Below are 13,393 nucleotides of genomic sequence, written 5' to 3'. Positions count from 1 at the left end.
GTTGGAAATTACCTTTGACCTCAAGCCTTAGCCAGGAGATGAATATCACAGCACCTAAGGAAATTGAAGTTGGTGATAGAAAGATATGATTATCTTGGTTCTCTGTCCTAAACTGTGATCTTTCTTCCATTTCCCATGAATTGGAGAAAGAGTTCAGGGGCAAGCCTGTTGCCTTTCTTGCTGAGAGGAAAAATCTGCCTAAACCCACATGAAAAATCTGTGCAGAATAATGAGCAAAACCATCTCTAGAGTCATATCCTGATACTGATACCTAACACAAGCTTCAAAAACTTCATCTTCCCAAGTGAAATCATGTCTAAGAGAACATGTGTGAGACTGGACAGCAGCTGGCATACAAAGGTCTCCCCCATCAACCATGAAAATTTTGTGAAGAGGAGGGGCAGGACAGAAAGGATGCCATCACAAAAAGTTGCCTAACTCTTAGTCTCCCAGTGTTGCCATAACAAAGTATCACAAACCAGGTGGCTTAACGCAACAGTAATTAATTGTCTCACAGTTCTAGAGGCCAAAGGTCTGAGATCAAGGTGCCAACAGGGCTATCCTCCTTCTGGGAGTCTAGACAGAATCCTTCCTTGCTTCCTCTTAGCTTCAGGTGGTGGCTGTCCAACCTCGATATTCCTTGGCTTGCAGCTGTATCATTCCGATCCTTGTTTCCATCATCACATGGCACCCTCCACTCATGTGTCTGTGTCTTCACATGGAATTCTCCTACCTGTGTGTCTCTCTCCCTCCTCTTCTTTTGAGAATGCTAATCATATTGAATTAAGTGCCCACGCTACTGATCTTATCTTAATTAATTAGATCTGCAATGATCATATTTCCAAATTGGGTTTCATTCTAAAGTAGTGGTGTTTAGGAAGGACTTTGAAATATATTTTGGGGGAAAATAATTCATCCCATAACACCTATCAAGCCGCCATCAATCAACATTACCCTATAAGTTCCTGGTGCAAGCACATCCCTTTGTTGCTTAATGTCCCTAAAATATGTCTTTGATTCTTTGGTAAAACCACCATAGCCTTAAAAAAAAAAAAAAAGCAAACTTTATTACATTTAGAATTTAGCTTCCCTGTCACTANGAAACTGCCAATATATGACAGCTCCTTTTATTTTATTTTATTTTATTTTATTTTATTTTATTTTATTTTATTTTATGTATGTATGTATTCATTTATAAAAAGTCTTAAGGATGTCTTCTACTTCATTTTTTTAACATGTTTTATTTATTTNTAAAAAAAAAAAAAAGCAAACTTTATTACATTTAGAATTTAGCTTCCCTGTCACTATTCTTCAAGGTGTATGCCATGCCCTTATGCTCCTCTTCTATCATCTCTTACATGTCCATTCAAGAGCCCCAAACAAACACTGAGTTCTCCAGGTACAGCCATCTTTTCTTCTGTAGTGAACCACTTGTGATTACATGATCAGATTTTCATTTCTTGAGAATTTCTTATTTCCCTTGAGCAGTTTTCCCTTTTATTACAACCAACCATGTGATCCCACCTATCTAGTCTCATCACTGTTTTAATAGATTCTGAAGATTCACCTATTTTGTTCTATTACACTCTTGGCTTTCTCCCATTCTTTGAGAGTTTTCTTTCTAGTTCAACATGTTTTATCCTTTGATTCTAGATTGGAATGAAATCCAACCTTTAATATTACTTGACTTTCCTTCTTTCAATTCTTCTTGTTCTGGCTTCAGTATAACAAAGAAAATTCCCATCTTTAAGGAATTTTTCAATTATCATTACTTAACCAGAAATGGTGTCTTTATATTTCAGTCATTTTTCTTTCTTGCATGTAGATCAGAGAGGAGAGAAAATGTCTGAGGGAATCTACCAACTCTCTCTGGGAAATCGAGCATTACAAGGTAGACTTGAGAGTCCTGTTAGTTCCGAGGGATCCTGATATAAATGGTAATGAGAATCCTGAGCGCTAAGATAAAGAATCCAATGAAAGGAGGAGGTGAAGGTTACTGCTTCCAACCTCCGAGAAGTGTGCCCTGGGTAGACAGTGAGCTGGAAAGGGCTGGAAATCACAAGGGCGTTGGCTACAGATTTGACTGCTTGCTGAAGACAACCCCAGAAGACAGCCCCAGAAGTAGGTCCTAGATGGGGCCACTCTACCTGAAGCCAAGGAAACATGTCTCTGTCTCTCAATTTCTGAGAAAGGGCACTATGAAAGCCTAAAGAGGAGGATACACTTGGAAAATCTAATAGAAAATCTGTAAACTCTTCCCATCTTGGCAAGATCAGGGATGGTAGGAGTCACAGTGAACAAGAAGAGTTGCACAGGTATGAGCAGCTGTAGTCACACATCACTGGCCCTGCTCTAACATTGCTGTCCCCAGAGGTCTTGATCACTACCCTTCTAGTGCCACCAGGCAGCTTCACCATCACANGAGGGTCAGAGAGAGAGGGAGACACAGAATCTGAAGACAGGCTCCAGGCTCTGAGCTGTCAGCACAGAGCCCAGGATGGGGCTTGAACCTACAAACAGTGAGATCGTGACCTGAGCCGAAGTCAGATGCTTAACCAACTGAGCCACCCAGGCACCACATGACAGCTCCTTTTAGAATGTTAGGGGATATTTTCTCAGTCAACTGGCTACTTGAGAATAAAATTTTATTCAACTCCTACCTTATGACTTCTATGGAAATAAATTTCAGATGGACTAAGGACACAAGTATAAAATAAAATTAAGCTGAGGGAAAAAGCGATAAAATACTTCTATAATTTTAGTATGAACAAGGTCTAGGCATGATATAAAAGGCAGAATATATGTAGGAAAAACTAGCTTTGTTTAAACACAGAATACATACAGGATATGTAATTTAAGTAAATGGAATTAAAATATTATCTATGCTGTTGTTAACCTGAATCCTTTTTCGTGAAGCTCTTTTTAACTGTTTTTTGGTATTCACATCCCATCCTAAGTAAATAGTGTTAACAGCCTGGTATGTACCCTTCCACGCTTTTCTTTATGTCTATATAACTCTATAGAAATACACATACAGGGGTGCTCCGTCATTGTTGTATTATGTACACTTCCCTGCATTTTGCTTTTCTCACTTAACAATGGAGTTGAGCCCCACCCTCCACCACCAAGTCCTCTGATAGAGATCTAGCACATTCTTGTTAATGACTGACTGAAAAAGGACCATTAAAAAATAAAATGAGATATATTAAACATTTTAAGAGTTTATTTGAGGGGCGCCTGGGTGGCATAGTCAGTTGGGCTTCCGACTTTCGCTTAGGTCACGATCTCGCGGTTCGTGGGTTCGAGCCCCGCATCGGGCTCTGTGCTGACTGCCAGCTCAGAGCCTGGAGCCTGTTTCAGTCTGTGACTCCCTCTCTCTCTGACCCTCCCCTGCTCACGCTGTCTCTCTCTCCTGGAAATAAATAAAACATTAAAAAAAAATTAAAAAAAAAAGTTTATTTGAATAAAAACTAATGAAATCAGGCAGCATCTAATCTGGCAAATTGAAAGGAACTCCAAGAAACTAGCTGTACTGAATAAAAGACTTTCATAGGCAGAAGAGAGCAAGAACAAGAAAGTTGCACATGGAAAAAAAAAACAAAACAGGTTAGTTATGCAAGGTTACTATCCTTTGGGAGATGGTGGGGATCTATCCTAGATGAATTACCTAACTAGTGCTTGTCAAGTGACTCCTGATTGACTGGTTTAAGATTCCATTTCTGGGAGTCCTCAAACTGTAATCAAGTTGAATCTTGGCTTGGTGATGTGGGGCTTAGCATAAACAACTCCATTTTGTTCTGTTTTTAATAAATTGAAGCATTTTTATTCCTCAATTGACAAGCATTTACTCCATGTCTAAATTTTACTGCTAGAAACATCAATTATATGACATGGGATAATATGCTTTTCTGTTTTGTAAGGTCCTGTAAGTGATCTCCCCGTATGGAAGATTAGCCCCAGGTTGTTGAATTTTGATAGCCTAAGAGTACCAGATGCCCAAGGAATGGGGATGGGGGTCCATGAGTGGAACTTAGGAGGGAGTAGAGAGTTGAAGTGGCATGAAGGACTAGAGACGGGACACAGGCTTCAAGTATGTACTGCCATGTCCCAGTTTTGCCTCTGACCAACGTAGGGTCCTCACCCTAGGATACTGTTCATACTGTGTCACAAGTGAGGCCATAGGTTACTTAAAGGAGGATGGAAGACAACCTGAAACTAAAGATCTGAATTAGAAATAACAGGAACTTAAGTTTCAGCCAGAATCTTGGTCATTTCTACAACACTGCCACCATGTGGCTGTAGAACATTGCAGCTGGCAAATTTGAAGTGATGGGTTGGAAAGTTGAATCATCATTACATAGAACCAGTTCTTATGTTCTATCTTAATTTGTACCTCCCCTGGTCAAGGTATAAACATTTTCCATCAACCCAAAGAGCGTCCTTATGCTGCTTCCAATTGGTACTTCTCCATCACCATTTTTCCAACCTCCATTAGATTTGGGGATCATATAAATGGAATCCTACAGTATATCCCTTTTTGTGTGTGGTTCACAGTGTCTATGAGTTTCAACCATGTTGTTGGATGTAGTCAATTACCAGTAATGGTGTTCTCTAGATTCTCCGTAAACACTGAATTAGTGAACTGAGTCATTGCTTTTAGGGGAAAAATAGGGGTAGGTTCCTGTGAGTTTGTCTTAACAATTTCATCACCTCCTCAATACATATAAACAACCATACCACTATATATAAACATTTATCAACTGATTAATACATGTAAACAAGGAAAACTGAAACAAGTACTGTTTTATGCGTATTTCTGTTTAACAACCACTTATTTAATGTATATTGTTGATTCTTTAGCTTTGAACTCACTGCCAACAGTGCTACATGAGCTACATGCGTGATAGAAGCTTATCCAACACATGCATTTTCTCTGTAAGGCCCTTCACAGCCTTCTTGTGCTTCGAAATGTTTAGTACTTCAGCACTACACTTAGGCCTTTTTGAACAGTGAAATCACCATCAAAAATATGAAAAGCAGAGAATAGACCACAAAAATGAGGCATGTTTCCAGTATGAGGGCTGAAATAGAAAGGCAGAACATGGTATTTTATTCATCCTTACTGGAAACATGCATGCCAGGCAATTCAAAGTTTTCACCACTCTGTGCATGTCCATGAATGACCATGAACACCATATTGATTTTAGGCTTACACATACATTTTAGCAAATAGAAAAATTCTCAACCACAGAATCCACAAATAGTGATGATCAATTATATCTGTATGCTGTTCCTTTTTATTGCTGAGTAATATTCCACTGTATGTATGTAACACTATTTGTTTATCCAGTCACCTATAGATGGAATTTGGGGTTGTTTCCTATTAGGGCTACTGTGAAGTAAGGTTCTATAAATGTTCCTGTAGAAGCTATTTTGTGAAGATGTGCACATATTTCTCTTGGAGGTGTGAAATTACTGTGCATGTTAAGCTTTATTAGAAACTTTCAGTTTTACAAAGTGATTTACCATTTTATACTCTTATCAGCAATATGAGAATTTTATTTGTTACACATATTCACTGATGCCTGCTACTGACAATCTTTTAAATTGTATTTGTTGCACTAAGTGTGGTTGGTGGTTTTCATTAGTATTTCCCCAATGATTAATGATGCTGCACACCTTTTTATACATTTATTGACCATCTGTATATATTTCATTATGAAGTCCCTTTTCAAGTTATTTTGTCCATTTTTAACTGGGATGTTTCTCTTTTTTATAATTAATATATAGGAGCCCTTCTTATATTCTGCATATAAGTCCTTTGTCAAATACATGTATTGTTACAAGTAATGTGACTGACCATTTTCTCCCACTGCATGGTTTCCCTTTCCATTTACTTAATGGTGATTTGTGGTGAGTGAAAGTTATAAATTTCAGTTAAGCCTATTTTGTAAATTTTTGAATTAGGGTTAGTGCTTTTTGTGTCCTAAGAAATCTTTGCTTACTCTTATGTAATGAAGCCATTCTCCTATTTTTCCTAAAAGCTTTATAATTCTACCTTCCACAGTTAGGTCTATAAGTCATCTCAAAATAGATTTTCGATATGATGTGAGGTAGAGATCAAGGTTGACTTTTTTTTCATACAGACATCCAATTTCTCAAGTACTGAAAGACTCTCCCTATTGAATAGAAGCCTGCATCATTAAAATGAAATCTTTCTTCTTTTCAATAAATGTATTAAAGCTATACATTCCCCTCTTAATATTGCTTTAGCTGCATCTTATATTTTTTGGAATGTTTTGTATTCATTGTTTAGCTCAAATACCTTCTAAAATCCATTGTAAACTTTCCTTTGACCCATGGGTTACTTAGAAGTGTGTTTCTTCATTTCCAAATATGTTGGAATTTTCTGGTTATCTTCAATTATTGATTTTTAGTTTAAAGGAATCCGATTCCCTAATATTAGGTTGATTGATATCCCATAGCGCAATGGTGTTTTTATTTTTCAAATTCCTCCCCCGCCCACCGTGTTTCATGTTGAATAGTTTCTATGTTTATTGCTTCAAGTTTACTAACTTTTTATTATGAAATTTCTAATCCACTGTTAATTTCATCCAGTGGATTCTTCATCTGAGACATTGTAGTTTTCATCTCTAGGAATCTTATTTGAGTCTTGTATATATATTCCATGCCTCTATTAATGTAACATTGTATAAAAATTAAATTTTAAAACTTTAAAACAGTCAAGGCATTGGGTAAATTAATTAACTTAAATTACTGCCATGATCTCATTGATCTAGAGATATGGTTTAGCTTGTGTGATAACATTTTATACTTTTTAAGAAAATATATTTTTTCTTCTTTCTTTTTTCTCCTCACTCACTAACATCATCTTCTTTTGTCTTTCAGGTATCCTTATTAATAGCCTGCTGTGTAAATTTCTTTATTCAAATTCATGCTACCTTATCCAAACACAATACAAACACATGCACACACAGACACACATACCACACATGTATATATGAGGTCTTTTTTTCTCTGAAAAGATGGGATTATATTATACAACCTCTCCCTTATTATCTTTGCTTAGCAATGCCACAGAGAAATCTCTCCGGGTCATTTGGTAAAGTTTCCACTGATCTACTTTAATGACTGAATAATATTCCATGTACTAAAATACATCCAACTATCCCACTATTTATGAACATTCTCTTATTTCTAGTTTTTATTGTGTGGTGTTTTGTTATTATTACTATTTATTATATGTAACACCTATTATACATAGCATACATTATGTGATATGTATATACAACATATAACATACATTATGTGATATACTATATGGTGTATATATATATGTGTGTTTATATGTGCATGGATATATGTATATATATATATATATGCTTGTGCATTTGTACAGTTTCTCAATGGGATATGTCCCCAGAAGAGGAGAGGAGCAGTTTCCAGTGAATATCTGCAGTTTTCATTTTCATAGATCTTATCAGCTTGCTTTCCAAAATGGTACCTCTGTTCTTATTTCTACCATCAATGCTTAGACTTCTGCTTCTGGCCGAGATGGAGTAACAGAAACTATATTTAACCTCATTCCTGAAACTAACAATCCAGACAAAATATATGGAAACAATTGTTAAGGCACTGGATGTTAGACAAGGAAAGACAGTGATTCTTGAGAAAAATAATGTGAAAAGCTATATTTCTCTTTTGAATAAAAATAATTTATTTATACGTTAGAGGTATGTCAATCGTATGTCAATTTAAACCTGAATTTAAAAATTATTTTTTACACAGAAGTGTCTTTTTCTATTGCCACAAACCAGTGGAACTGCATTGCCATCAAAGAAAATTAATAATAATTCCTAAATATCCCATTAATATTCAACTGTTTGCAGCTGTCCTTAACTATCTTTTGTAGTTTTTTTTATTGAAGCTGACTTCTTTATCTTTTATTTTCAAATTTTTATTTAAATTCTAGTTGGTTAACATATAATGTAATATTGTTTTCAGGAGCTGAGTTTAGTGATTCATCACTTACATATAATACCCAGTGCTCATGCTAACAAGTGCCTTTCTTATTGCCCACCACCCATTTAGCCCATCCTCCACCCACCTCCTTCCATCAACCCTCAGTTTGTTCTCTATCATGAAGAGTTTTGTTTTGTTTTGTTTTGTTTATGGTGGGGCACAGGGTGGCTTAATCCATTAAACATCCAACTCTTGATCCTGGCTCAGGTCATGATCTCACAGTTCATGAGTTTGATCCCTGCATCAGCTCTGCCCTGACAGCATGGAGCCTGCTTGGGATACTGTCTCCTCCTCTCTCTGCTCTTCCCTCTCTCTCCCCTTAAAATGAATAAATAATTTTTTTTAGAAGGAGTCTCTTATGGTTTGCTTCCCTCCCTCTTTTTTCTTCCATCCCATATGTTCATATGTTTTGTTTCCTAAATCCCATACATGAGTAAAATCATATGGTATTTGCCTTTTTCTGACTTACTCGCTTAGCATAGTACACACTAGCTCTATCCACGTCATTGTAAATGGCAAGATTTCATTCTTTTTGATGGCTAAGTAATATCCCCCCCCGTGTGTGTGTGTGTGTGTGTGTGTGTGTGTGCGCGCGTGTGTGTGTGCGCGCGCGCACCACATATTCTTTATCCATTCATCAGTTGATGAAAATTTGGGCTCTTTCCATTGTTTGGCTATTGTTGGTAATGCTGCTGTAAACATTCGGGTGCATGTATCCCTTCAAATCTATGATTTTGTATCCTTTGGGTAAATACCTAGTAGTGCAACTACTAGATCATAGGGTAGTTCTATTTTTAACTTTTTGAGGATCCTCTGTCATGTTTTCCAGAGTAGCTGCACCAGTTTGCATTCCCACCCAAAGTGCAAAAAGGTTTTCATTTCTCTGCATCCTTGCCAACCTCTGTTGTTTCCTGAGTTGATAATTTTAGACATTCTGACAGGTGTGAGGTGGTATCTCTTTGTGATTTTGATTTGCATTTCCTTGATGATGAGTGATGTTAAGCTCCTTTTCACGTGTCTGTTAGGCATCTGGATGGATTCTTTGAAAGGTGTCTGTTCATGTCTTCTGCCCATTTCTTCAGTGGATTATTTACTTTTTGGGAGTTTGGTAAATTCTTTATAGATTTTGGATACTAACTCTTTATCATATTTTCATTCTTTTACATGTTGCTGCCCAGTTGTCCCAACACCATTTTTGAAGAAACTGCAATTTTTCCACTGGATATTCTTTCCTGCTTTGTCAAGATTAGTTGACCATATAACTGTGGGTTCATTTCTGGGTTTTATATTCTGTTCCATTAATCTATATGTCTCTTTTTGTGCCATACCATTCTGTCTTGATCATCACTTCAGCTTTGTAATATAACTTGAAGTCTGGAACTGTGATGTCTCCAGCTTTGCTTTTATTTTTCAAGATTACTTTTGCTATTTTGGGTCTTTTGCAGTTCCGTACAAATTTTAAGATTGTTTGTTCTAGGTCTGTGTAATATGCTGGTGGTATTTGATAGGAATTGCACTGAATGTGTAGATTGTTTTGATGGTATAGACATTTTAACATTTGTTCTTCAATCCGTGAGCATGGAGTGGTTTTTTTTTCCCATTTCTTTGTGTTGTCTTTAATTTCTTTCATCATTGTTTTAGAGTTTTCAACATATACATCTTTTCCTCTTTGGTTGGGTTTATTCCTAGGTATCTTATAGCTTTTGAGGCAATTGTAAATGGGATCGGTTCCTTGATTTCTCTTTGTGCTGCTTCATTATTGACATATAGAAATGCAACAGATTTCTGTACATTGATTTTGTATCCTGTGACTTTACTGAATTTGTGTATTAGTTCTAGCAATTTTGGGGCAGAGTCTNTCTGAAACAGGCTCAAAGCCCAACGCGGGCCTCAAACCCATGAACCGTGAGATCATGACCTGAGCCGAAGTCGGACGCTTAACCGACTGAGCCACCCAGGCGCCCCTATATATCGTTTATTTCTGATCTAATCTTTACTATTTTCCTTCTTTGGCTGGCTTTAGGTTTCATTTGTTTTTCTTTTTCTAGTTCCTTTAGGTGTAAGGTTAGGTTATTTATTTGAGATTTTTCTTGCTTCTTGAGGTAAGCTTCTATCTATATACTTCCCTCTTATGGCCACTTTTACTGCATCCCAAAAGTTTTGGACTGTGGTGTTTTCTTTTTCATTTCTTTCCATGTATTTTTTAAATATTTCCTTTGATTTCCTGGTTGACCTATTCATTCTTTAGTAGCATGGTCTTTAACCTCCATGTATTTGTGGTCTTTCCAAATGTATTCCTGTGGTTGACTTCCAATTTCAGAGCATTGTGGTCAGAAAAGATGCAAGATATACTCTTCAATCTTTTTGATCTTGTTGAGGCCTGATTGTGATCTAGTATATAATTTATTCTGGAGAATCTCCCATGTGCACTTGAAAAGAATGTATATTCTGCTGCTTTAAGGATGGAATGTTCTGAATATATCTGTTAAATCCATCTGGTCCTGTGTGTCATTCAAAGCCATTGTTTCCTTATTGATTTTCTGCTTAGATGATCTGTCCATTGATATAAGTAATGTGTTAAAGTTCCATACTAATATTGTATTATTATCAATGCATTTCTTTATGTTTGTTATTAATTGATTTATATATTTGGTTGCTTTCAAGTTGGAGGCATAAATATTTATAATTGTTAGATTTTTTTTTAAATATTTTTTATTTATTTCTAGGAGAGAGAGAGAGAGAGAGAGACACCGTGAGCAAGCGAGGGTCAGAGAGAGAGGGAGTCACAGACTGAAACAGGCTCCAGGCTCTGAGCCGGCAGTCAGCACAGAGCCCGACGCGGGGCTCGAACCCACGCACCGCGAGATCATGACCTAAGTGAAAGTTGGACGCTTAACCGACTAAGCCACCCAGGCGCCCCTATAATTGTTAGATTTTTTATGTTTGTTTGTTTGTTTATTGTGTGTGACAGAGAGAGAGAGAGAGAAAGCCTCAGAGAGGCAGAGAGAGTGTGGGGGAGAGATAAATCCCAATGCAGGGCTTCACCTCACAAACTGTGAGACCATCACCTGAACCAAAACCAAGAGTCAGACGCTTAACTGACTGAGCCACCTAGGTGCCCCTACAATTGTTAGATCTTCTTGATGGATAGACCCCTTAAGTATAATACAATGCCCTTCTTCCATAATTATGTCTTCTATATCACTGATTCATTCCTCTACCTTGTCCATCCTCATTGTCATTTTGCATTCAGTTGGTTTTGCATCTTGGTGATAGAATTTTTTTTATTTCAGACTGACTAGTTTTTAGTTCGTTTATCTCTACAGTGAAGCATTCTCTAGCATCTTCTATGCTTTTCTCAAGCCTAGCTAGTCTCCTTATGATTGTTGTTTTTCTGGTTCAGGCATCTTATTTTTATCTGTATTGATTAACTCCCTGGATGTTACTTCTTCCTATTCTTTCTTCTGGGGTGAAATCCTCTGTCTTATCATTTTGTCTAGGTCACTATTTTTGTTTTGTTTTGTTTTTGTATGATTGTTAGAAAAGCCTGTTATATTCCTGCTCCTAGGAGTAATGGCTATATAAGAAGAGGTCCTATACTGTCTTCAGCCTGGTGCTTTAGGAGGTGTTTCAGCACTCTGCTGTTGTGTTTTGGCTGCTCCTACCCTCAGATCAGTCCTCTGCAGAGTTTCTCCTTACCTGCAGCGGGGGTGGGGGCGGGTGTTTGGACATTGTGCACTGTTTGGCAAATTTTACCTAGGTGTGTTTTGGTCTTTTGTTAAAAGAAGCTAGATCCTAGTTCCTCTGGAGCTGAAGCTTTCCAGAACTCTATGATCATTAGACTTGTTGTCCATGAGGGGTTTGTGATGGTCTTCTGGGGGAAGGGCCTACTGCACTAATTCTTAGGTGGACTTGCCCTAATGGAGATGCAGGGCAGAGGGAGATGGTGTTTGGTGTAAATAGCTCCAGCCTCCACTGGAGGGCACTGTGCTCCTCACTTAAGTCAGTGAGTGCTGATGGGCAGGGGTGTCACCCCACTCTCTCCTCCCAGGAGCAGGGAGTTTGCACCCACTACTCCTCAGAAATCCTTTAAACAATATCCCCCTTGTGTCCCCAGCTTCTGTCAGATCCCTGCCTTCACCCTGTGTCTGAGCCATTTGCCGGCCAGGTAGCACAGTACTCCTGTGTTTTATCTCCAGCACATGGCTGGGTTTCAAAACTCCAAAGTTTAGAGACATGTGGGGCACGATCCACACTGATCCTCTGGGAAAGGGTCTCACCACTCTATGGCCAGTTCGTTTGTCCCAGAAAAGCAGCTCTATGACCACATAGCAGTTCAGAGTTTATGGTAAAAAGTAGCAAAAAGCCAACACCGAGGTTTGCAGCACTCAGCAAGTGTCTCTGTTTCTCTGTTAGTGAACAGGGCAGCACATCAGCTTCTGCCAGCTCTTTGGTCTCCAGATAGGCCATGCTACCACTTCCAAATGTTCTCCAAGAAGGCGAGCACAGCTAAGTCTGCCAGGCACACCCTGGCAATAGCAAAGACTTCTAAAACTTTAGACTTTGAGCTCCACTGCTTTTAAAAGCTTATGATAATCAGCCTTTTCCTAGTCAATGGTTTGGGGGGGAGACTTTTTCTTGTGTAATCCCCTGTGCACTGCTTTCACTCTTTCTCTTTCTTTTTCTCTAACTCCTCTCTCCATAATCAGGGATCCCTCCCCACAATTCTTTTCTCCCCCAGATCAATTTTCCACAACTCCAATCTTCCACAATGTGGCCATTTTTATAGTTCTCAGTCCTCAGATCAATCTCTTGGGTGTTCAGAATGATTGGATATTTATCTAGCTATGTTCAGCAGATGAGGCAAGCTTAAGGTCCCCCAACACCTCCACCGTCTTAAGTCCTCTTTCTTGTCAGGATCCAATCAAGATTGACACATTGTATTTATTAGTTATTTCTTTTTAGTCTTTTAATCCAGAACATTTTTCTTATCTTTCCTTGTTTCATAGCATTGACCTTATGAAGAGACAAAGCCAGTCACCTTAAAGAATCACCCATATTTGAGCTTTATATGCTGTTTTTTAATGGCAATTAAAATTATGTACATTGAAAAGTGAGTCCAGAGGCTTGGTTAGATCCAAGTTAAAATTACTGGGCAAAAGTGCCCAAAAGAGTGATAATAAGTTACTCATAATCATATTATTAAGCAAAAAATGGCAAGTGATGGTATTCTTAGTACATGCCAAATTTAATTATTTCATTAAGAGGGTAGTTGCTAGATCACACTGATATAAAGATATGTTTTCCTCTCTGGGGTAATATTTTGCCACAGTGCAAATTATCTTGTTGC

This window comes from Crocuta crocuta, unplaced genomic scaffold (genome assembly GCF_008692635.1).
Source record: "Crocuta crocuta isolate KB4526 unplaced genomic scaffold, BGI_CrCroc_1.0 scaffold228, whole genome shotgun sequence".
NCBI lineage: Eukaryota > Metazoa > Chordata > Mammalia > Carnivora > Hyaenidae > Crocuta > Crocuta crocuta.
The sequence above is the reverse complement of the archived record's forward strand: the minus strand, read 5'-3'. Positions refer to the sequence as shown.